Source organism: Scyliorhinus torazame, chromosome 20, assembly GCF_047496885.1.
Source record: "Scyliorhinus torazame isolate Kashiwa2021f chromosome 20, sScyTor2.1, whole genome shotgun sequence".
Lineage (NCBI taxonomy): Eukaryota > Metazoa > Chordata > Chondrichthyes > Carcharhiniformes > Scyliorhinidae > Scyliorhinus > Scyliorhinus torazame.
This window is the reverse complement of record NC_092726.1, coordinates 21,974,882-22,000,206: the sequence shown is the minus strand read 5'-3', so window position 1 is coordinate 22,000,206 and position 25,325 is coordinate 21,974,882. Positions and strand designations below refer to the sequence as shown.

Genomic DNA, 25,325 nt, shown 5'->3' with positions numbered 1-25,325 from the left:
AAAGACAGGAGGGAGTGAGAGAAAGAGACATCAGTTCAGAAAGAGAGATGATGAAGAAAAGGAAAGATGTTTCTGTCGTGGTGTAATTTCAGAGGATTCACAAGGACTGGGAGTTGGACCATACTTACTGGGAGCACATTTGGGAATGAGAGACGACTGACTACCTTCCGAGTGTAGTGATCCAGAGGATTGGACACGGCTCAAATCCCAACCCGACAGCTGGGGAACTTTAGTCAGTAAGTTCAACCTGTGATATGAAGTTAGTCTCAGTACTGGTGACCATGACAGCTACCATGGATCCGTCCAACAAAAACCCACCTGGTTCACTAATGTCCTTTCAGGAAGGCACTCTGCCTTCCTTCCCCGGTCTGGCCGACATCTGGCCAAATCAGAAGCACAAAGGGACTTGGGAGTCCTTGTTCACGATTCTCTTAAGGTTAATGTGCAGGTTCAGTCGGCGGTTAGGAAGGCAAATGCAATGTTAGCATTCATGTCGAGAGGGCTAGAATACAAGAGCAGGGATGTACTTCTGAGGCTGTATACGGCTCTGGTCAGGCCCCATTTGGAGTAATGTGAGTAGTTTTGGGCCCCGTATCTAAGGAAGGAAGTGCTGGCCTTGGAAAGGGTCCAGAGGAGGTTCACAAGAATGATCCCTGGAATGAAGAGCTTGTCGTATGAGGAACGGTTGAGGACTCTGGGTCTATACCTGTTGGAGTTTAGAAGGATGAGGGGGGATCTTATTGAAACTTACAGGATACTGCGAGGCCTGGATAGAGTGGACTTGGAGAGGATGTTTCCACTTGTAGGAAAAACTAGAACCCGAGGGCACAGCCTCAGACTGAAGGGACGATCCTTTAACACAGAGATGAGGAGGAATTTCTTCAGCCAGAGGGTGGTGAATCTGTGGAACTCTTTGCCGCAGAAGGCAGCGGAGGCCAAATCACTGAGTGTCTTTAAGACAGAGATAGATAGGTTCTTGATTAATAAGGGGATCGGGGGTTATGGGGAGAAGGCAGGAGAATGGGGATGAGAAAAATATCAGCCATGATCGAATGGCGGAGCAGACTCGATGGGCCGAGTGGCCTAATTCTGCTCCTGTGTCTTATGGTCTTATGTGACTCCAGACCCACAGCAATGTGGTTGACTCTTAAATGCGCCCCCCCCCCTCCCCCAAGCGGGGAAGAGCTCAGAGCAGAGAGGCCTGCGTCAAAGAGCTGCTCAGGCCAAACCTCCTTCAGGCAAAACCCAATCTCGTTCCACTCCACCTTCACAAAGGCACACTCCACAAGGAGATGGGAATGGCGTCTTCCCCACCACAGCTGCCTCGAGGGCAACGTGCAGAGAGGGAGTGACTCTGGGCGTGGAGCAAGGATCTGGCGTGTGTGGGCGGGCATTCTCACCACCCGCCAAGCTAGGTCTTGGTGCTGGTTTGGAAGTTCTGGCGAGGTGGCATTCTGCCAAATGACCATGGCGGTCTGCTCAGGGGACCATCCGAGAGGTTCCACCTCTAGCGCCTGATGGACCCGTGGACAGAGGCGTTTCTCTGCATCAACCTTTCCACGCGGGGCGAGCAGTCGGGCGTTGCGAGCGTCCCGTGGCAGCGTGGTCAGACCCATACCTTGGTAAAACGTCACCACGTGGTGACACTTGGTGTCAATGTACCCTGAGCCTGATGCAGCCACACACAGAGATGGCCATCAGGACGAGGGGCACTCTTTATTCCCCCCTTTATCTCGAGGTCTGTACATGGCGTCCTTGCAAACACATTTGCGGCCTCCAGATAAAGCGGATCGTGGCTTGGGTGAATGCCACAAACCAGGGCTGAGGAATGGGGTCAGGGTTGCAACGGAGAGGGAGCATTACTCCCACAGGCCCAGCTTTTCTTCATTCATAGCTACTCACTTCTTCCATTGTTTAGTGGACACCCTGGGCCCCCTACCCGTATCTCCAGGCAGTGGGCAAAGAGTCAGTCAGTGGTGTGCCCAAAAAACACGGCCTTGTGTCATGTGAGAGTACCTTTAAGAAATGGGTGTTTAGAAATGGGTGTGTATATAAATATCTGTAGTGAGAGTACCTTTAAAAAATGGGTGTTTACTACTGCAGTGATGTCAGAGAGTGGGTGGAGCTGGGCTGTCTGTCAGCTTTTTACTTTTGTTTTAGGCTGTTTGCTGCGGGGTGTGTTTTAGCTTAGTTTTCAGAGCTGGGTATCTGCAGTCACAGCCAGAAGGTGAATGAATCTCTCTATATAATCTAAAGACTGTAAACCGATCCTGGTGATTTAAAACTAATAACAGTTGTGACTTTAACCTGATGTGCTTCTGGTAAAAGGTGTTTTAAGTCTTATGGATGTTAAAAGGAAAGCTTAAAGATTACTTAGTGTTGTATTCTTTGGGAGTTGTATTTGAATTGATGGTTGCTAAGATGTTCACTGTATGTTTTAAAAAGGTTAACTTGAGTTCGTAGAATAAACATTGTTTTGCTTTAAAAAATACTTTTCCATTTCTGCTGTCCCACACCTGTAGAGTGGGCCGTGTGCTCCCCGTACCACAATCTAGTGAAAGTTGTGGGTCAGGCGAACTCCATGATACACTTTGGGATTCTCTAAACCCTGGCCCACAACACTTGCCCTTGATCAGATACACCTTGGCTCCCGAAGTAACGTCACTGAAAACACCACCAGTCAGCTCCCCCTCCTCCCGCTGTGTGGGCTAGAACATAAGAGCAGGGACATACTTCTGGGGCTCTGGGCAGACCCCATTTGGAGTATTGTGAGCAGTTTTGGGCCCCGTATCTAAGGAAGGATGTGCTGGCCTTGGAAAGGGTCCCGAGGAGGTTCACAAGAATGATCCCAGGAATGAAGAACTTGTCGTATGAGGAGCGGTTGAGGACTCTGGGTCTGTACTCGTTGGAGTTTCGAAGGATGAGGGGGGGATCTTATTGAAGCTTACAGGATACTGCGAGGCCTGGATAGAGTGGACGTGGAGAGGATGTTTCCACTTGTAGGAAAAACTAGAACCCGAGGACACAGCCTCAGATTGAAGGGACGATCCTTTAACACAGAGATGAGGAGGAATTGCTTCAGCCAGAGGGTGGTGAATCTGTGGAACTCTTTGCCGCAGAAGGCTGTGGAGGCCAAATCACTGAGTGTCTTTAAGACAGAGATAGATAGGTTCTTGATTAATAAGGGGGTCAGGGGTTATGGGGAGAAGGCTGGAGAGGGTTGAGAAACATATCAGCCATGGTTGAATGGCTGCTCAATTGGCCGAATGATCTAATTCTGCTCCTGTGCCTTCTGCTGTTAAGACATGATGATACTGTGCAAGAAGTCTAACTTACTCACTAACTCCAGTCCATCTTCAAGAAGAGCGCCATGAAGCACACTGATGTTTTCTGCGAGAATACCCCAATTCATCAGTTAACATTCCATCCAGGGATGATACTTAAATCTGGGAACTGTCTTTTTTCTGGGCCAACAAAGATACTTTAAAACTGACGTTACGAAGGTTTTCTGCACTGTCTTGGCTCAAAACCTTTTTGCTGTAAACTTGGCCTTCAGGCTTGGTGGCTGGAAACTGGTCTGTCTGCTTTCTGAGACTGCCAGATGGTAACTGCCTCCCTTCCTTTTCAGGGTCTGGGTAATTACACCTTTGTTGTTCTTTGATTATGCACACTCGGCTGCCTGTCCCCATCAACTTCCTTAACTGTATATTAATCAGGAACCTTCTAGAATCGGTTTCTCCTCCATCAGCTATTCACACTTGATTATGTCAACTGCTGTTTTAAATTAGTCACCGGGGGAGACCCACACCAATTGAGGCCCCTGCGAAGGGTGCCGACTGCCGTCTCCCGGCAGATTCATGCCAACAGAACGTGAATTAGATTCACCTCACGGATGTTGATCTCTTTTTTTTAATTTAAGCAACATCTTTCGACATTTTAGTTCAAGACCATTTTAGTGTGTCCACCATTTGGCAGGGTTTCCAGGCAGGCTCCGAACTAGCCAGACAAAGGCGCGGAAACACAAGCATTAAGGACAGAAGGAGGCCATTCAGCCCCTCGAGGCTGGTGCGCCATTCGATAAAATCATGGCTGATCTGATCGATGTCTCAATTCCATTTCCCGGGAGAGCACGGTGGCTCAGTGGGTTAGCACTGCTGCCTCACGGCGCTGAGGTCCCAGGTTCGATCCCTGCTCCCTGTGCCGAGGTCCCAGGTTCGATCCCGGCACTGGGCCACGCTAAATTGCCCCTTAATTGGAAAAAATGAATTGGGTACTCTAAATTTTAAAAAAATTACATTTTCCTGTCCCCCCCCCCCCCACCACCACCCACCCAATCCTCGACTCCCTCCTCGATCAAAAAACAATGCCATTTGTCCTTGAATACATTCGATGTGCAAACGGGGAAATTAATTCCACAGACCACCGAACCTCTGGGAGAAGATATTCCTCCTCATCTCTGTGCCAAATGGAAGACCCCCCCCCCCCCCCCACACATTTTCAAACTGTCTCCCCGAGTTCCAAATGCCCCCACCCCCTCCCCCACAAGGAGAAGCAAAAAGTAAAGTAAAGAAAATAAAGCAACTCCCCCCAAAACATCCGATGGAACGCTTCCTGCCGACCCCGATCATGGAGCGCCGGCAGTGCAGAGGGCACCTTTTTGTTAGCTCTCTGACAAAGGACCTTGGAATAGCGGCAGGTTTTATGGGAGCTCGTTAGTCAGAGGAACCTCCAACGCCATGGGTTGGAAGCTCCTCTGACACAGCCGCAGTCACGGTCGACATCAGAGCGGGCAATTAACCCGGCCATCTCAGCAAAGCCAGATCCAGGCTTCGAGGACCCAGGGCGCGATTCTCCATTCCCCGACGCCGATTTCGTAATCGACGATCAGGCGGAGATTCCCTTTTTACGATGGAACCGGGGGGGCGTCGCCAGTCTTCGTATGCTCCGCCCCCTCCGAACCACCGTCACGGAGGAGCGCGCCGTACGCCGTTGGGACGGGCTCAGGACGTTGTCTGGAGGCCCTCCCGCCCCCGGTAGGCCGCGTTCCCGGCCGCAGGGTTGACGTGTGGTCTGAGCGATCGGGAACCCAGCGTGGCGGCTGCAGACTGCGTCCAGCACTGCTACGGTCAGGCGGGAGCAGTGCTGGCCGGGTTGGGGGGGGGGGGGGGCCCAGGTGGACACGGCCTGGCAGGTCGGGAACGCGCAGGGCCGGTTCCGTGCTGTACGGCCCCCCCCCCCCCCCCCCCCCCCCCCCCCACCCCCCACTGTTTGTCTCACGTGGAGGCAGCCGCCCTCACTTACATGTGGGATGAAGAATTTCTCATCGATAGGATTAGCTCCTTCAGCCGAAATGCTCCCTGGAATCCTCCACAGGGCTGAGATTATGGAAAGAATGCGAGACTGTGTGTTCATCCTGAGGTAATGTGCACTCGGAGGAGACCCCCAGAGGGCTCCTGCGGGAAGATGAAAGAGACGTTGGCGTCATTCTTGCCTGAATGAATGAGGATTATTCCAGGATGACTCCCCTGTGGGCCGTCATTTCCTTTCTCGGTTGAGAGCTCTGCAACTTGCCCATTTTTACACGGGTCACAGTTACGAAGCGGGCCAGATGTGGGGAGCGAATCCGGCCTGTGAAAGATTTGCGAAGCCAGTGAGGTAAAACAGCCAACCGCTGAGCCACTCACAGGCTGGCCAAAATCAGCAAGGCCTAACCCCCAGCAGCCACAAGGTCAAATGCTCCTGCAGAGGCAAGAAGTGGAATCGAACCCTACTTCCCCTCGCTCACTGTCAGAGGGACCGTCCCAGATGAGACAATCTAGTTTCTCATCGGGACCCTGGTTACACTCTGTCGCCTCAAATTACAGTGGTCTCTGTAACTCCTCTCCATTATGTGTGGGCAGCACCAAACAGGGAGAGCCTCTGATTAGATCAGCATATTTACAACCACCGATCATGCAGCTTTGGAAAAACGGACGTGATACGTGTGTGATTCCAGACCGAACTCAGGCACATTGATAATTATAAACCATGAATCTTATTCAATATATAAACCACCCCGAACCCCTCGATTAGATTCCAGTCTGTAACTCACTCCCGGGTATCTGTTATTCTATATATAAACCATCCCGAATCCCTCGATTAGATTCCAGTCTGTAACTCACTCCCGGGTATCTGTTATTCTATATATAAACCATCCCGAACCCCTCGATTAGATTCCAGTCAGGAACTCACTCCCGGGTATCTGTTATTCTATATATAAACCACCCCGAACCCCTCGATTAGATTCCAGTCTGTAACTCACTCCCGGGTATCTGTTATTCTATATATAAACCATCCCAAATCCCTCGATTAGATTCCAGTCTGTAACTCACTCCCGGGTATCTGTTATTCTATATATAAACCACCCCGAACCCCTCGATTAGATTCCAGTCAGGAACTCACTCCCGGGTATCTGTTATTCTATATATAAACCATCCCGAACCCCTCGATTAGATTCCAGTCTGTAACTCACTCCCGGGTATCTGTTATTCTATATATAAACCACCCCGAACCCCTCGATTAGATTCCAGTCTGTAACTCACTCCCGGGTATCTGTTATTCTATATATAAACCTACCCGAACCCCTCGATTAGATTCCAGTCAGGAACTCACTCCCGGGTATCTGTTATTCTATATATAAACCACCCCGAACCCCTCGATTAGATTCCAGTCTGTAACTCACTCCCGGGTATCTGTTATTCTATATATAAACCACCCCGAACCCCTCGATTAGATTTCAGTCTGTAACTCACTCCCGGGTATCGGTTATTCTATATATAAACCACCCCGAACCCCTCAATTAGATTTCAGTCTAACTCACTCCCGGGTATCAGTTATTCTATATATAAACCACCCCGAACGCCTCGATTACATTCCAGTCAGGAACTCACTCCCGGGTATCTGTTATTCTATATATAAACCACCCCGAACCCCTCGATTAGATTCCAGTCTGTAACTCACTCCCGGGTATCTGTTATTCTATATATAAACCACCCCGAACCCCTCGATTAGATTTCAGTCTGTAACTCACTCCCGGGTATCAGTTATTCTATATATAAACCACCCCGAACCCCTCAATTAGATTTCAGTCTTTAACTCACTCCCGGGTATTTGTTATTCTATATATACAAACCACCCCGAACCCCTCGATTAGATTCCAGTCTGTAACTCACTCCCGGGTATCTGTTATTCTATATATAATCCACCCTGAACCCCTCGATTAGATTTCAGTCTGTAACTCACTCCCGGGTATCAGTTATTCTATATATAAACCATCCCGAACCCCTCGATTAGATTCCAGTCTGTAACTCACTCCCGGGTATCTGTTATTCTATATATAAACCACCCCGAAAACCCTCGAATAGATTCCAGTCTGTAACTCACTCCCGGGTATCTGTTATTCTATATATAAACCACCCCGAACCCCTCGATTAGATTCCAGTCTGTAACTCACTCCCGGGTATCTGTTATTCTATATATAAACCATCCCGAACCCCTCGATTAGATTTCAGTCTGTAACTCACTCCCGGGTATCTGTTATTCTATATATACAAACCACCCCGAACCCCTCGATTAGATTCCAGTCTGTAACTCACTCCTGGGTATCTGTTATTCTATATATATATATATACAAACCACCCCGAACCCCTCGATTAGATTCCAGTCTGTAACTCACTCCCGGGTATCAGTTATTCTATACATAAACCACCCTGAACCCCTCGATTAGATTCCAGTCTGCAACTCACTCCCGGGTGTCTGTTATTCTATATATAAACCACCCGAACCCCTCGATTAGATTCCAGTCTGTAACTCACTCCCGGGTATCTGTTATTCTATATATAAACCATCCTGAACCCCTCGATTAGATTCCAGTCTGTAACTCACTCCCGGGTATCTGTTATTCTCTCTGTAAACCACCCCGATCCTCTCGATTAGATTCCAGTCTGTAACTCACTCCCGGGTATCTGTTATTCTTTATATAAACCACACCGAACCCCTCGATTAGATTCCAGTCTGTAACTCACTCCCGCGTATCTGTTATTCTGTATATAAACCACCCTGAACCCCTCGATTAGATTCCAGTCTGTAACTCACTCCCGGGTATCTGTTATTCTATATATAAACCATCCTGAACCCCTCGATTAGATTCCAGTCTGTAACTCACTCCCGGGTATCTGTTATTCTCTCTGTAAACCACCCCGATCCTCTCGATTAGATTCCAGTCTGTAACTCACTCCCGGGTATCTGTTATTCTTTATATAAACCACACCGAACCCCTCGATTAGATTCCAGTCTGTAACTCACTCCCGCGTATCTGTTATTCTGTATATAAACCACCCTGAACCCCTCGATTAGATTCCAGTCTGTAACTCACTCCCGGGTATCTGTTATTCTATATATAAATCACCCCGAACCCCTCGATTAGATTCCAGTCTGTAACTCACTCCCAGGTATCTATTATTCGATATATAAACCACCCCGAACCCCTCGATTAGATTCCACTCTGTAACTCACTCCCAGGTATCTGTTATTCTATATATAATCCACCCCGAATCCCTCGATTAGATTCCAGTCTGTAACTCACTCCCGGGTATCAGTTATTCTATATAAACCACCCTGAACCCTTCGATTAGATTCAAGTCTGTAACTCACTCCCGGGTATCTGTTATTCTATATATAAACCACCCCGAACCCCTCGATTAGATTCCAGTCTGTAACTCACTCCCGGGTATCTGTTATTCTGCATATAAACCACACCGAACCCCTCGATTAGATTCCAGTCTGTTACTCACTCCCGGGTAACTGTTATTCTGTATATAAACCACCCCAAACCCCTCGATTAGATTCCAGTCTGTAACTCACTCCCGGTGAGGTACCCTCAATAATGATGCTTAGAGATTAAACTGTAAAGAAGGCTTTATTAGACTAATAACTATGCTACAGCTAGGGACGAGAGCGGACTGCTACACAGACCATGAGGCAGGCCTTTATGTGTGGCTCCCAGATGGGCAGAGTCCCCAGGATTCCAAGCCCGGTCTTAAAGGGGACATCACCTTACATGATGATAAGGCAGTAACCGTTCATCACATTCACCCCCTGTTTAAAAAGGAGTCCGGCGGGGATGAAGTGCCATCATAGGTCCATCCGTCTCGGTGGCCGGATCGTCCTCCTTGACCTCCTCAATTCGGGCGGTGGTGCGGTGGGCACGGACGTCCCGGTTGAGGGCACATCCGGGAGCACAGCAGTCGGAGCTTCGGTCCGGGTCGGGGCAGAGGAAATAGGCAGGGCCGGGGGTAGTGGAGCCGGCGCCGCCGGGGTGTGTAAAGGGGGGGCGCAAGGGGGGGGCGCATGGTAGGAGCTCACCAATGGGTGGTAAGGCCGGAAGGGGGTGTGTTGTAGGGGGCGACGGGTCCTGCAGGGGAGCGGCGCGGGAAGGGGCGTCTGTGGTGGAGGATCCAGCGGGTGCCAGATCCCGGAGGGAAACCGTATCTTGCCTGCCGTCGGAGTACTCCACGTAGGCGTAACTGGGGTTGGCGTGGAGCAGTCGGACCTTTTCAACTAGGGGGTCCGTTTTATGGCTCCTCACATGGCTCCGGAGAAGAACAGGTCCCGGAGCCGTCAGCCAAGGTGGAAGCGAGACCCCGGGGGTAGACTTCCTGGGGAAGAGAAACAATCGCTCATGAGGGGTCTCATTTGTGGCCGTGCAGAGGAGTGACCTAATGGAGTGTAGGGCATCGGGTAGGACCTCCTGCCAGCGGGTGGTTGGGAGATTTCTCGACCGCAGGGCCAGAAGGACAGCCTTCCACACGGTCACGTTCTCCCTCTCCACCTGCCCGTTTCCCCGTGGGTTATAACTGGTCGTTCTGCTCGAGGCGATGCCTTTGCTGAGCAGATACTGACGCAGTTCATCGCTCATGAACGATGTACCCCGGTCGCTGTGGATATAAGCAGGGAAACCGAACAGGGTGAAGATGCCGAGCAGTGCCTTAATCACCATGGCTGAGGTCATGTCGGTGCAGGGAATGGCGAATGGGAAACGGGAGAACTCATCGATCACGGTGAGGAAATAGGCATAACGGTTGGTGGACGGGAGGGGCCCCTTGAAGTCCACGCTCAGTCGCTCAAAGGGGCCCGAGGCCTTCACGAGCCGAACCTTGTCTGGCCGATAGAAGTGCGGTTTGCACTCCGCACAGACCTGGCAGGCCCTGACCATGGCCTTGACCTCCTTGGTTGAGTAAGGTAGGTTGCGGGACTTGATGAAATGGACGAGCCGGGTAACCCCCAGGTGGCAGAGGTCATTGTGGATGGCTTGCAGGCGGTCCTCCTGCGCGTTGGCGCATGTGCCGCGGGACAGGGCATCTGGGGGCTCATTAAGCTCCCCTGGACGATACTTGATATCATACGAGTAGGTGGAGAGTTCGATCCTCCACCTCAAAATTTTATCGTTTTTTATTTTGCCCCGTTGCGTGTTATCGAACATATAGGCGACCGACCGTTGGTCGGTGACGAGGGTAAACCTCCTACCGGCGAGGTAGTGTCTCCAGCACCGCACAGCCTCCACAATTGCTTGTGCCTCCTTTTCGACTGCAGAGTGTTGAATCTCGGAGGCGGTGAGGGTTCGGGAGAAGAACGCTACTGGTCTGCCTCCTTGATTGACGGTAGCAACCAGGGCGATGTCTGATGCATCGCTCTCTACCTGGAAAGGTTGGTTTCGTCCACCGCGTGCATGCCGGCCTTGATGATGTCGGCCTTGATGCGGTTGAAGGCCAATTGAGCCTCAGCCGAGAGGGGAAAAGTGGTGGTCTTTAGGAGTGGGCGGGCTTTGTCCAGGTAGGCCTCGAAGCACCGCAGCCAGTATTTAAAAATTTCCTTTGCCTCCGGGAGCGTTCGTGCTTCCAGATTGAGCTTCTCTGGTTTTAGGCCTGCGTCCATCCTGAATCTAGTTTAGTCTAATAAATTGAGGTACCCTCAATAATGATGCTTAGAGATTAAACTGTAAAGAAGGCTTTATTAGACTAATAACTATGCTACAGCTAGGGACGAGAGCGGACTGCTACACAGACCATGAGGCAGGCCTTTATGTGTGGCTCCCAGATGGGCAGAGTCCCCAGGATTCCAAGCCCGGTCTTAAAGGAACATCACCTTACATGATGATAAGGCATTAACCGTTCATCACACCCGGGTATCAGTTATTCTATATAAAAACCACCCTGAACCTCTCGATTAGATTCCAGTCTATAACTCACTCCCAGGTATCCGTTATTCTATATATAAACCACCCTGAACCCCTCGATTAGATTCCAGTCTGTAACTCACTCCCGGGTATCTGTTATTCTATATATAAACCACCCTGAACCCCTCGATTAGATTCCAGTCTATAACTCACTCCCAGGTATCCGTTATTCTATATATAAACCACCCTGAACCCCTCGATTACATTCCAGTCTGTAACTCACTCCCGGGTATCTGTTATTCTATATATAAACCATCCTGAACCCCTCGATTAGATTCCAGTCTATAACTCACTCCCAGGTATCCGTTATTCTATATATAAACCACCCCGAACCCTTTGATTAGATATTTGCCTGGATTTGATTACAGCCGTCCCTTCAACTTTGATGTTTCACATCGTCACTCTATTCCTATCTTGTTGATCGCGATAAGGTCATCTTTGATCACCTCCCTGAACCTGTCTCTTTCCATCTCCCTTCCATCTCTGTTTCCCTCTCGTCTATCCCTGGAATAAACTCACTTCTAACCGCACTTTCAAATGGCTGCCCGCTATGCCCAACTCTGGAGTGACGTCCACAGACTGCAGACCTGGGCAGATCGGGCATGTCTGACGATGGCTCCCTCTTGCTGAGTTGATGCCCCTCGCCCCCTCCCTGCCCCATCAATCCTGCCACCTCCTCCGCCTGCTCAAGAACCACCATCCCTGTCCTTAAATTTCCTTTCCACCCCCAAGTCGGCGAACATATTGTGGCGCGCCAAAACAAGGAATCGCAAACACCGCTGCCAATCGTTTTTCCCTTGGCAAGGGATGATGAGAGAGGGACAATAAATGCCAACCTTGCCAGCCATGCGAGTGATCAAACCAGAGGTGATCACGCTTCTCCTATTGCCATTCACGTCTCCTCTACCTTCCATTTCTCGACCCCCCCCCGCCCCAGAATTCTTTGTGCCCCATTATGAGGCAAGTTAAAAGGTCCCTATTTGACCCAACTGTTCTTGTCCTTGTATCGCCTTACGCAGCCCATTGTTGATTTTTGTTCGATCAGGCATGTGTTAAGCGCCCTAAGTCGTAGGAAACAGGAGCTGGAGTGGGCATTCAGCCCCTCTAGTCCCCCCCCCCCCAATCCCCAGGTCACTAGCTTCCTGGCTAAAATCCAATTCTACCTTCCCATCCAATCCCAAGATTCCCCCGAGTGTCCATGAATCCTCCGATCCCAACCTTAAAAATAGGCCCAGCAGATGTGTTGCCTTGGGGATCGAGGACCCCCAGAGGTTTTACAACTCCTCGAGTGAAGACGTTTCTTATCGCAGTCCCAAATGCCTCGTTCTGGACTCTCTGCTGAGGGGGGAAATCAGCATCTTCCCCGTCAAACCTTCGCGGGATCCTTCACGGAGATTAACCCTCCTTCTGCGGAACCTCTGAGCACAGGCCCATTCAGCTGACATCTTTCCTGCTGGGAGACCACCCTCCCATCATTGGAACCTGCCCTGCCCTCCCTCTCGAGGCCAGTACGTCCCCCTCCTTCGGTCAAGAGGTCGCAAGTTGCAATATAACACGACAGGCGTGGCCTCACCTAAGCCCTACTAAAACTCTTCAATCGTAAGAGGAATGCCTCCTTCCAGCACAGGCCACCAGGCCATTTGCATATCCACACTCGCTGATGTGGGAATGTCGCCTTGGACAGTGGGGCCGAGCGATAGGCCAGCAAGGCGAGGGAGAAATCAGACCCAGCATCGGCAGCCTTGCAGAGGAGCCGTTTGACGATGTGGACGCCCTTCTCCGCTTTGCCGTTGGATTGGGGGTACAGGGGACTGGATGTCACATGCACAAAGTTGTACCTCCTGGCAAAGTTGGACCATTCGTGGCTTGCGAAGCAGGGGCCATTGTCCGACGTCACAGTGAGTGGGATGCCGTGTCGAGCAAAGGTCTCCTTGCAGGCACGGATGACTGCAGACGATGTGATGTCGTTCAAACGTACCACCTCCGGGTAGTTAGAAAAATAGTCTACAATCAGAACATAGTCCCTGCCCAGCGCGTGGAGCAGGTCGATGCCGACCTTGGTCCAAGGGGATGTGACCAACACATGGGGCTGCAGGGTCTCACGTGGTTGGGCTGGCTGGAATCGCTGACAAGGGGGGCAGTTGAGCACTGAGTTGGCGATGTCGTCATTGATGCCGGGCCAGAACACTGACTCTCGGGCCCGTCGGCAGCACCTCGCCACGCCAAGATGGCCCTCGTGTAGCTGTTCCAAGACGAGCTGGCGCATGCTGTGGGAGATGCCAATGCGGTCCAGTTTCAGGAGAACACCATCGACTACCACCAGATCATCTCTGATGTTGTAGAACTGCGGGCATTGGCCCTTGAGCCACCCGTCTGTTAGGTGGCGCATGACACGCTTGTAGCAAAGGGTCAGCCGCTGTCTCGCGGCGCATTTAGACGAGGCGTTCATCCGTGGCCGGTAGATTGGAGGCCACGAAGGCCATATGGGCGTCAACTTGGCAGACGGAGTGTTGACTGCCCTGGAGAGAGTGTTGGCAATGATTAGGTCTTTGCCCGGGGTGTATACCAGCTGGAAGTTGTATCGCCGGAGCTTGAGCAGAATACGCTTGTCATTCAAGTCTTTCTGTATTATATTGACCAGCGGGCGATGGTCGGTCTCGACGGTGAATTGGGGAAGGCCAAACACATAATCATGAAACTTGACGACACCGGTCAACAGGCCCAGGCACTCCTTTTCTATCTGCACTTAGCGCTGTTCCGTGGGGGTCATGGCGCGTGACGCATATGCAACGGGGGCCCATGATGAGGCCTCATTGCGTTGCAGGAGCACTGCCCCAATGCCAGATTGGCTGGCATCGGTCGAAATTTTTGTCTCTTGCGCTGGATCAAAAAACGCCAATACCGGGGCCATGGTGAGTTTGGTTTTGAGTTCTCTCCATTCGTGCTCGTGGGCAGGAAGCCATTGGAAGTCTGTCGTCTTCCTGACCAGGTTCCTGAGAGGCGAGGTTAGGGATGAACTTCCCTAGGAAGTTGACCATGCCCAGGAATCGGAGGACCGCCTTCTTGTCCTCTGCCGTTTTCATGGCTGTGATAGCAGCCACCTTGTCCGCATCCGGCCGCACACCCAACTGGGAGATGTGGTCCCCTAGAAACCTGAGTTCCGTCTGACCAAAGGAGCATTTGGCTCTGTTGAGGCGTAGGCCCTGCTCCCGTATGCGTTTGAACACGCGCTGGAGGCGACTGACATGCTCCTGCGGGGTGGTGGACCAAATGATTATGTCATCGACATAGACGCGAACATCTTCAATGCCTTCCATCATTTGTTCCATGATCCAGTGGAACACCTCTGAAGCCGATATGATCCCAAACGGCATCCTGTTGTAACAATATCTGCCAAAGGGGGTGTTAAATGTGCAAAGTTTCCTGCTGGATTTGTCGAGCTGGATTTGCCAGAATCCTTTCGAGGCGTCAAGTTTGGTGAAGAGCTTGGCGCGAGCCATCTCGCATGTGATCTGTTCGCGCTTGGGGATTGGATAATGCTCCCTCATGATACTGCGATTCAGATTCTTGGGATCAATGCAAATTCTCAGCTCGCCGGAAGGCTTTTTTACGCACACCATGGAACTGACCCAGTCGGTTGGTTCCGTACCTCTGGAGATCACTCCTTGGTCTTCGAGGTCCTGCAGCTGCTGCTTGAGGCGGTCCTTGAGGGGTGCTGGGACTCTGCGAGGTGCATGCACCACAGGCGTAGCGTTCTGTTTGAGTAGGATCTTGTAAGTATATGGGAGCATGCCCATGCCTTCAAAGACGTTGCGGTGCTGGTCGATGATGGCGTCGAGTTGCGCCTTGAAGTCAGCGTCCTGGAAGGCAGGCGTGTCATCAGGAGAGAGAGAGTGAACTCTTTGAACGAGGTTCAACAGCTTGCACGCCTGTGCGCCAAGCAGGGGTCCTTCGAGGAGTCCGCGATCGCGAAAGGAAGGATGGCTTTCCATGACTTGTGCGTCACTTCAAGTTGGCACGAGCCGGTAGCAGGAATGATGTTGCCATTGTAGTCCAATAGCTGGCGGGCCGATGGAAGGATGGCTGGTTTGACACGAAGGCTTTGGAAAGCAGACCACGCCATGAGATTGGCGGAGGCACCAGTGTCCAGGCAGAATCGTATTTGGGACCGGTTGACCGTCAGGGTGGCACACCACTCATCGTCTGGATCGATGCTGTATACCAACAGCGGCTGGTGACTTTGCTTCGGGGACAGCCTGTTTTTCGTTACGAAACCGACTCGAAAAGGCGCCTTCGGGTCCTCGGTGTCACTGCTGTGTGGGAGGTCCTCTTCGGACTCGGTGACTGTGGGTTGAATTGTCCGAACATTCCTGCGGGGCTGGCTGAAGCGATGGGAGTTGGCAGGCTGAGCTGCTCGACAGAAGGCAGCATAGTGGCCAAGTCTTCCACATCGTAGACATTGTCGAGATTTTGGGGGGCATTGCCGCTTTAAATGGGCGGAGCCACAGTTGCCGCACGTCGTGACGTCAGCACGTTCGCTGTACCACCGCGCCTGCGCATTACGTTCCTCAACGTAGCCGACCCCTCGTTTGGTGCGTACAAGCGAGGGAGTCCGCGAAATGGCCGCCCTCATCCAGGCTGAGGCCTTGGAGGTGCTCAATCACGTGGACCCGTTCTGCCTCGTGGAGACCTTGCCGCTCTGTTTCAGCTGCGTGTATATGGGAATACCGACTCGTGGCGTTTTCATGTAAGACGCAGGTCACGATGGCGGTCGCTAGGGTGAGTTGCTTTACTTTGAGGAGCTGCTGGCCTAGGGGGTCCGACTGAACACCGAAAACGATCTGGTCGCGTATCATGGAGTCGGAGGTGGGCCCGTAGCTGCAAGATTGCGCAAGGATGCGGACGTTCGTGAGAAAGGATTGGAAAGGTTCGACCTTACCCTGCAAACGCTGCTGGAACACGTAGCGTTCGAAACTTTCATTCACCTCTACACTGCAGTGAGTGTCAAATTTGAGGAGAACCGTCTTGAACTTCGTCTTATCTTCGTCATCTGCAAAGGTGAGAGAGTTGAAAATGTGGATGGCATGGTCCCCGGCCGTGAAGAGGAGAAGAGCAATCTTCCTGGTGACCGACGCGCCCTCCCTGTCCGTGGCTTCGAGGAAGAGTTGGAAGCGCTGTTTGAAAATCTTCCGGTTGGCCCCGAGGTTGCCGGCGATGCGGAGGGGCGGGCTGATGTTGTCCATGTTGCAGGATGACGGAATGCTGGTGGAAGGCAGATCACTTGCAGGTAGGTCTAAGAAGCGCTAGTATCCCACCACGCCTGGTATCATGACGTGTTGGGTGTTCTGGATCACATACAGGTCACCATAACTTGAAATAGTTCAACACTATTTTATTGACCCATTAACTGTTTAAACATATTTCGACTGTGGGTGAACACAATACTAGCTTTAACTAAAGACCTTTGCCTTGTCCTAACCAGTTGATGCACTCAGCACATGGTGAATGTCTGTGTTGCAGGCTGTGAGCTCTGTGCTCCTAGCTGGCTGCTACTCGAATGAGCGGGAACTCTGATGCCCCCTGTCTTTATAGTGCGTGTGCTCTCACTGGTGATTGGCTGCGGTGTTGTGTATGTTGATTGGTCCCACTGTGTGTCCATCTGTGTGTGTCTGCACCATGATATACTGGTGTATCTTTTGACACTTTCCTCCCTCCAAATCACCTCAAAATCCGATCACCCTCATTTTTACTTGAAGGGCGGGGCAGCACGGTGGCCCAGCAGTTAGCACTGCTGCCTCACGGCGCCGAGGACCCGGGTTCGATCCCGGACCCCGGGTCATTGTCCGCGTGGAGTTTGCACATTCTCCCCGTGTCTGCGTGGATCTCGCCCCCACAACCCAAAAAGATGAGCCGGATTTCGCCACGGCTAAATTGCCCCTTGGTTGGAAAAACAAATAAAATAATTGGATCCTCTAAATTTATAAATTTTACTTGTGGGTCCAGCCCGTCTCTCGTGTCCCTCGCAGTTTAACCCCTTCAGCCCTGGTATCGGCCTGGTAAATCCAGGCAGGCCCCGGCTGAGGTCCCACGCTGGAGGGTGTCCAGTTCATGCCGTTCGCCACCAGTCTCGTGTTGTCGTGCGGCAGGGTCGAGACAGCTAACTGGGGCCTAACAGACTCGATGGAGTTCACGGCACTGAGCTATCAGCAGCAGCAATCAGCACCAAGCCCCTGCGTCATTCAGAGCGGAGAACGCCCCACACAGCTGCATAGCTCCGCTGGCAGGAAGTGAGTGATGTCAATGGAAAAGACTGAAAAATGTGTTCCTGGCGAGGTTGGGGCAGGGGGGGAGGGGGGGGGATCGTCTTGCAGTTGTGGCCTTGAACCGTGGTCCGCACACAGAGCAGTCTGAAAAGAAATTATCAGCCCCCCCCCCCCCCGCCCCGTCCTCACAAGCTCTTCAATTCCCCTCTGGTCGAAGATGTGGAATTCCAGGTCATTCAGAAAATAGCTCTTTTGACCCCAGCTTGAACTGGGTATTCTTTACAACACGAAGCCACACAACAGCAGCAGTTTTCATTGGCTCAGCACCCTACACGTCAAAAAGAAAATGACCCAGTTGTTGACTGAGCATTTAATTGTGCTGCCCGCCACTTTGAGGCAGTATTTAACTGAGGGGCAGCAGTGTGTACCGTCTCGAGGACGCACAGTGACGATCAAGGAGCCCGAGCTAACCTGGAGTCAATGGGAATCAGGGGGAAACTCTCGGCTGGTTGGAGTCACTACCCGGCACAAAGGAAGATGGTCGTGGTGGTTGGAGGTCAATCATCTCAGCTCCAGGACAACACTGCAGGAGTCCCTCAGGGTAGTGTCCTACGCCTAGGTGCCTCAGACCTTTCCTCCTTTGTAAGGTCAGAGGTGGGATGTTCGCTGATGCACAATGTTCAGCACCATTCGCGACTCCTCAGATTAGGAAGCAGTCCATGTCCCAATGCAGCAAGACCTGGACAATATCCAGGCTCGGGGCTGACAAGTGGCAAGTTACATTCGCGCCACACAAGTGCCAGGCATTAACCATCCCCAACAAGAGAGGATCTAACCGTCGCCCCTTGACATTCAATAGCATTACCATCGCTGAATCCCCCACATTCAGGGGGTTACCATTGATCAGAAACTGAACTGGACCCAGCCATATAAATACTGTGGCTACCAGAGCAGGTCAGAGGCTGGGAATCCTGCGGAGAGTAACTCACCTCCTGACTCCCCAAAGCCTGTCCACCATCTACAAGGCACAAGTCAGGAGTGTGATGGAATACTCCCCACTTGCCTGGATGAGTGCAGCTCCCAACAACACTCAAGAAGCTCGACACCATCCAGGACAAAGCAGCCCCGCTTGATCGGCACCCCATCCACAAACATTCACTCCCTCCACCACCGACGCACAGTGGCAGCCGTGTGTACCATCTACAAGATGCTCTGCAGCAACTCACCAAGGCTCCTTCGGCAACATTCCAAACCCACGACCTCTACCATCTAGGACAAGGGCAGCAGATACCTGGGAACCCCACCACCTGGAGGTTCCCCTCCAAGTCACTCACCATCCCGACTTGGAAATATATCGGCCGTTCCTTCACTGTCGCTGGGTCAAAATCCTGGAGCTCCCTCCCTAACAGCACAGTGGGTGTACCTACACCACAGGGACTGCCGCCGTTCAAGGCAGCTCACCCCCACTGTCTCGAGGGGCATTTCGGGATGGGCAACAAATGCTGGCCTAATTGGCGACGCGCACATCCCACGAACGAATTCAAAAAAATATCTTGCTCAATATTTAAAAATAGACTGAATCGGTGTTGGTTGGGTTTGGAGATGCATGCTTGGAAGATACAGCTCTGCAAATAAAAGTATAGAAGTGCGTGAAGATTGGGCTCCAGTTCTGTGCTTCACTGCTTGGCTATCCGGAGTTAGGCTGGTCACAATCTGATGCCGAGCAGGAGATATTCGGGCAGGGGGCTCTGAGGTTTTGAAGAGCGTCTGACAGGATGAGGGAGGGGAAAGAGAGGTGCCGGAGGCAATTCTCGGGCTTTGGGCCTGGACAGATGTTGGCACGGCCGCCAATGGTGGGTTGAAGGATGGATGCAGGGTGGGCGGCACAGAGGGAGTCCATTTATCCCACCAGGAAGCGTCCGTTTGGAGCAGGTGCTTTTGGAAATGGGCGGGCAATGACAGAAACATCATGCGACCTAGTTTGCTTAAAGCAGCCATATTGGCTCATTAGGGCCTCCCTATGTGTGTGTGTCCCTTTGGAGGAACTAACTATTTAGTCCCACTTCTCCCGCTCGTTCCCCATCATCCATTTTGAGTACTTGTCCCCGGATTATTTAAAGTTCCGGACTCCATCCGCTAGCCTCTCTGGTCCTGTTTTCCAGCAGGATGTTCCGCAATACAGGGCCCCCTCTTCTCAAGGCTTTCTTGTCAAACACAGCCTCAGAAAACGGAGTTGGTGTGTCAATCATAGAAGCCCTACAGTGCAGAAGGAGGCCATTCGGCCTGTTGGGTCTGCACCCACCCCCTGACGCTGTGAGGTAGCAGCGCCGTCCGATGCGCCACGGTACAGCGTAGCTTGGCACCCGGCGAAAGCATCTCCATTCCTGAATATCTTTCCAGGAAGGGCAAATATTGGCCTGGAGACAAAGAACACCCCGCTGTGTCTCTCGTTGCCATGGTAGCACACCACGGCATGGAAATTAGCTAGTGGCGTGACGGATTTGAAATGTCACATGCAAAACCTCATGCAAATGTGACTTCGGCATTGCAGTTACTGATTAGGTGCAGGGCCTAACAGGGGGAAGACATCAGGGTCGCCTGAATCCCAAAATGGGGAATGACGCGGACTGAATCATTAACAAACGGGTCCCAGGTTCGATTCCCGGCTTGGGTCACTGTCTGTGCGGAGTCTGCACATCCTCCCCGTGTGTGCGTGGGTTTCCTCCGGGTGCTCCGGTTTCCTCCCAAAGTCCAAAGATGTGCGGGTTAGGTGGATTGGACATGATAAATTGCCCCTTCGTGTCCAAAAAGGTGAGGTGGGGTTACTGGGTTACGGGGATAGGGTAGAGGCAGGAGCTTAAGTGGGTGCTCTACTTGTAAGACTGTGCAGAAGGAATGATTTGCCCCAGGAGTGATAGTATGAATAAATAGAGATTTGGTATTTCTAAATAAAACTTTTATTATAAATACAATATGAAACTTTTGATGTCACACCAGAATATAACAGTTCACAATTACACCTCATACATTACCACTCAACTCTCCATCGAGCAACAAGAAACATACACCTCTCAATCCATCTTACTGTGGGAGAACTGTGGACCCAGCGTCAGGCAGATCAGAATTCAACTCCGCTCTCCAAAACTTTCTCCAAAAAAACTGGTTCTCTGAAGCTTTAAGAATGTCCCTCTGCCTTCCTTGGCTCCACCCAGTGATCACCTCATCTCCCCAAGCAAAGCGCATTAACTCCCCAGGGACTTCCCCAGTCAAACCACAGTCCATCAGCCCAGACTGAAAAACACATTTTTGTCAATTTCACCTTCTGGCTGCGCGCCCTGAGAAACAGAACTCTCTCTTTTTTAAAAAAAAACATGACCACTGCGCTCAAACGCACTCTAACCCCAGGCTTTCGACCCTTAAACCGCCCAACACTTCAATATTCCTAAAGTCTCCCGGCCTTCACAACTGGTAGAAAGGGAATTTGAAAAAGGCTCGGAGGAGGGGCAAGAGGGCATTGACGCTTTGATGGCGAAGGAGCAGGGGTCGGGGGTCATGGAACTAAACCGATACATTTTTGCAACAGTGCGCACAGACTCAATGGGCCGAATGGACGCCCTCTGTGATGTAGCAGTCTACGATTCCCGATGGAATAAAAGACTCGCTCGACCCCATAATGTAGGAAAAGATTATTTATTTCCTGACACCAATCTGGTGATCAGGTTCCATTTTGTTTTTCAATCACACATTTGTTGAAAGCCTTTTGAAGACAGGTTGGCTGGATCCATTTTATTGTAGTCCCCCTGTTCGATTTGCACAGTTTTGTGCGAGGCCCAGGATACAATGGCTGTCTCTTTGTGTCGGTTATATTGGGCTGGATTCTCCGGTCCTTCAGCTCATCGGCAGCGGGAGGCGGCGCGCCATTCGCCGCGAAAGGCCGGAGTATTCCGACCGACATTCCCTTCTTACGGAATACTCTCGCGTCATGCCTCAGATAGCTCCAACTGGAGAGAGAGAAAACACTTGTCGGCAGGAGATACGCCTTCACATTTACCCACACACAGCGTCAGAACAGCCCACAGGCACCCAGGTGCACAGGAAGAGCAAAACGGCAAGAATAGACTAAGAAATGGACGTTGGCATGCTGGAGTTTAACCTTTCTCCCCCCCCACCGTCTGACGGTGCAGCGAAACCGCGCGCCACCCCGGAATTTGTGCTGGTCTCGGGAGTGGGAGTTGATCCCGCAACCCCCCACGTAACCTTTTGCACACAGGGGGGCAATTTCACGTGGCCAATCCACCCAACCTGCACGTCTTTGGGCTGTGGGAGGAAACCGGAGCACCCAGAGGAAACCCCACCCAGACACGGGGGGGGAGGAGGTGCAGACTCCGCACGGACAGTGACCGGGAATCGAACCTGGGACCCTGGAGCTGTGAGGCAGCCGTGCCGGCCACTTCTGTTGGGCTGGCCAGGCAAATTGGACAACAGCAGGGTGTCCGAGATAAACCTGACAGCTCCCACTGAGCGAGAATAAGCATGGCTAGTCTTCCGAGTTGTAAAATACGGAGGATCTGCCAAGAGTGTAACAATGGACAATTAAAAGTGCGCCCAAAGTCAGCAATTTTAAAATCAGGCATTTGCCGTTCTGCTGCAGGATCTGGGTCGTGTTCCTGCTGAATCAAGTGCGGGGTGAACCTGCCCAGGCTGTTCGCTAGGTTCACTTGGGAAATAACTACCCGTTCGTTCAGTCACATGTGACCCCTTGAAATCCGATTCCCGTGGCAGGCGAGGAAGGCATCCGGGAGGCCTTGAACATCCATTCAGCCGCTCGCGAGACCTTCGGGGAGCTTTGGGGGGGATTCAAAGAAAAAGTGCACAGAAAGATCCCAAACACAGCCGCGATCAGATAATATTCGGGGTTTTCTTTTTGGGCAATGGCCGATTCAGGGATCAATATTGACCAGGAAACCGGGGAGAACTCCCCCTTGTTCTCCTTCCAAATTGTGTCACGTGATCTCCACCGAGCAGGCCCTGGGTCCCATTCGAGAGGCAGCACCTCCGACAGTGCAGCATTCCCTCGGGGCTGTGCCGGCAACGTTGGTGTCAGATTTAGCGTTCAAGTCCCGGAGCGGGACTTGTGCCCGGGTCTTGTTTGACTCCGAGGCCAGGTCGCGACCCCCGTCGCTGCCGACAAGTGACCACGTTCAACACACGCTTCGTACCCGGTTGAAGTGAGCAGATGCTCCGGCCCACAGGAAAATGTGACTCAGGCTGCAGGGTCAATGCGTGGAATGGGTCACGGGGGGGGCAGCTCGTTCTGCTGGGAATTATTCGCCACTCCACTTTCAGGCCTTGCTTTGTGTTCCCCAGGCCGGCTTGACGTCATGTTGCCTGCTAAAATAACTCAACAGGTTTGAGAGCGAGGCTGCTGCGGCCCCAATGATACCACCAGGCTGTGACCTCAGGACAGAGCATCTCAAAATAGCAACTCCCTGTGCGAAGGGAGAACTTCAAAGATGTTGACTTCATTCAAATCCCCACACTGCCAAATAAGAATTCCCCGGGGCTTGGCTTGTAAAGGGCTCTGGCCAACTCTGCTGTGCAGAGCGCAAGGTCATGGAATCCCTGCAGTGTCAAAGGAGGCCATTCGGCCCTTCGAGTCTACACCGACCCTCCGAAGGAGCACCTTACCCAGGCCCACTCCCCCTCCCCATCCCCGTAACCTCACCGAAACTGCACATCTTTGGACACTAAGGGGCAATTGATCATGGCCAATCCACCCAACCTGCACATCCTCGGACTGTGGGAGGAAACCGGAGCGCCCGGAGGAAACCCCCGCACAGGCAGTGACGCAAACGGGAATCGAACCTGGGACCCTGGCGCTGTGAGGCCAGCAGTGCTAACCACTGTGCCGCCCACCTCAAGGCGAGCACCATGAACACAAGACCGCCCTCCCAGGAAACCGTTTCTTAAACAGTTCCAGAATTTGCCTCTACTCCTCCAACCCGAAGCTCACTCACTCCACCCCCCCCCCCCCCCCCCCCCCCCGGGCGCTTCTCAAGGACAATTAGGGACGGGGAATAAATGCTGGCCGAGCCAGCTGAGTCCACACCCCCTTGACGGAGTAACGGGAAACTACTCTGTGTGACAAGGGAGAGTCAACGTTCCCAATCCGTACCGCCGCTCTCCATCTTACTTTCCCAAGTTCACCGCTTGAGAGTCGGGCGCCTGTTTCCCCAGCCGCTCGTTCTCAATTCCACCCTCTGCCAACGAGATATGGCCCTTCGGCCCCACTTTGCTCAGTCTCCTGCAGTTGTACAGGGGTAGGGACGGTTTGCTCACAGGTAATACATGTCTGGGATCTTCAATAGAAAGGGCGGGGGGGGGGGGGGGGGGGCGAAAGGACCCTGGGGAGGCCAAACGTAGGTGGGGAGAGGGCGTTGAGGATCGCCTTCGCTCCGCCTGCTAGCATGACCCCTGACCCTCCTCTCGCATGCGGCCTTGGCCTACTGCATACGCGCCAGCGATGCCCAGTGCCAGCTGGAACTCTCGCCACTCAACGCGGAGTTCGACGGCTTTCGATTTTGACCTTTAACCTCCGTCTCAAACCCCTGAACGAAAATAAATATCCCGCGCACGTCTCCTCAACACAAACCTCCCCCACTCCCCCCAGCCCACCGGCCTTCGGTTCTCAAAGTTCGCTCCCACCTTGTTGCGATCTCTCCCAGCTACACTTGAATATCCAACACATCTCTTTGCTTCGTAGGAAGAGCCAGATGGAATCGGAAGCGCCCCTCTCTCGATCCAGGTGCTCCCAGACCGTGAAGGCCTCCTCAGCCGCACCGATCACACGCATCCTTCCTCAAGTGCCAAATCGCGCGGGCGTTTGAAGGACCACCCATGTCAAGTGCGGAGTGGAAAATAAGCCCCCCCCCCCCCCCCCCCGGGACCACCCAGTCGGTCACCTCATCGTGATAGAGCACGCCACCGCCAACGCAAGACTTTCTGAAGAGCAGTCCCTGCTGCAAAGGGGGAAACACAGCCCGTCAACGCGTGCACAGCAAGATCCCACCGCGACAAACCTGCAACTCGGTGATGCCACCGTGCTGGCACGCGAACCTTGTTCGCTTGTGCCACTCCGAAACCAACCACAACCCACCCCTCCGTCGGCTCAGCGAACACTTCACTGCTCGACACCGAGCCCCGCCGTCACTGCTCTCTCCCCTGCGGAGGGACCTCATAATTGCTCCTCTCAGCAATGGGGTTGTGCGGGTGAATGACACAGCTCACTCTGTCACAGGAGGCTCCGTAACCAAGGGAACGTAGGTGCGAGCTAACTGGCAAAGAATCAGGAGTGAGAGAAGGAGATCTTTCGTATATTATAGACACATGTTGCTGACTTGAATATTCTCACCCTCAAGTTCTCAAATCAGAGCCCAATTAGAACAAAGAACAGTACAGCACAGGAACAGGCCCTTCGGCCCTCCAAGCCTGGACCGGTCATGATGCCAACCTTGGCCAAAACCCTCAGCACTTCCTTGTGCCGTCTCCCTCTATACCCGTCCTATCCATGTGTTTGTCAAGATGCCTTTTGAACACCGTTAATGTATCTGCTTCCACAGCCTCCCCTGGCAACGCGTTCCAGGCCCTCACCACCCTCTGCGTAAAAAAACCTGCCTCGCACATCTCCTCTAAACTTTGCCCCACGGACCTTAGACCTATGCCCCCTGGTGACCCCTCCACCCTGGGAAAGAGTGCCTGCCCATCCACTCTATCCATGCCCCTCATAATCT

General features: G+C 52.4%; 1 protein-coding gene and 1 long non-coding RNA gene across 3 annotated transcripts in view; both read right to left on the bottom strand.

The window, feature by feature from the left end:
• The window catches only part of grk5l (G protein-coupled receptor kinase 5 like), a 217,546-nt gene that overhangs the window by 155,160 nt on the left and 37,061 nt on the right, over positions 1-25,325 (bottom strand). The gene's annotated exons all lie outside the window — the stretch shown is intronic.
• On the bottom strand, positions 21,210-25,306 carry LOC140396950 (uncharacterized). The gene is made up of 2 exons (XR_011936654.1): positions 24,615-25,306; positions 21,210-21,536 (listed from the first exon to the last, which is right to left on the bottom strand). It is a non-coding gene; the product is annotated as an uncharacterized lncRNA (long non-coding RNA).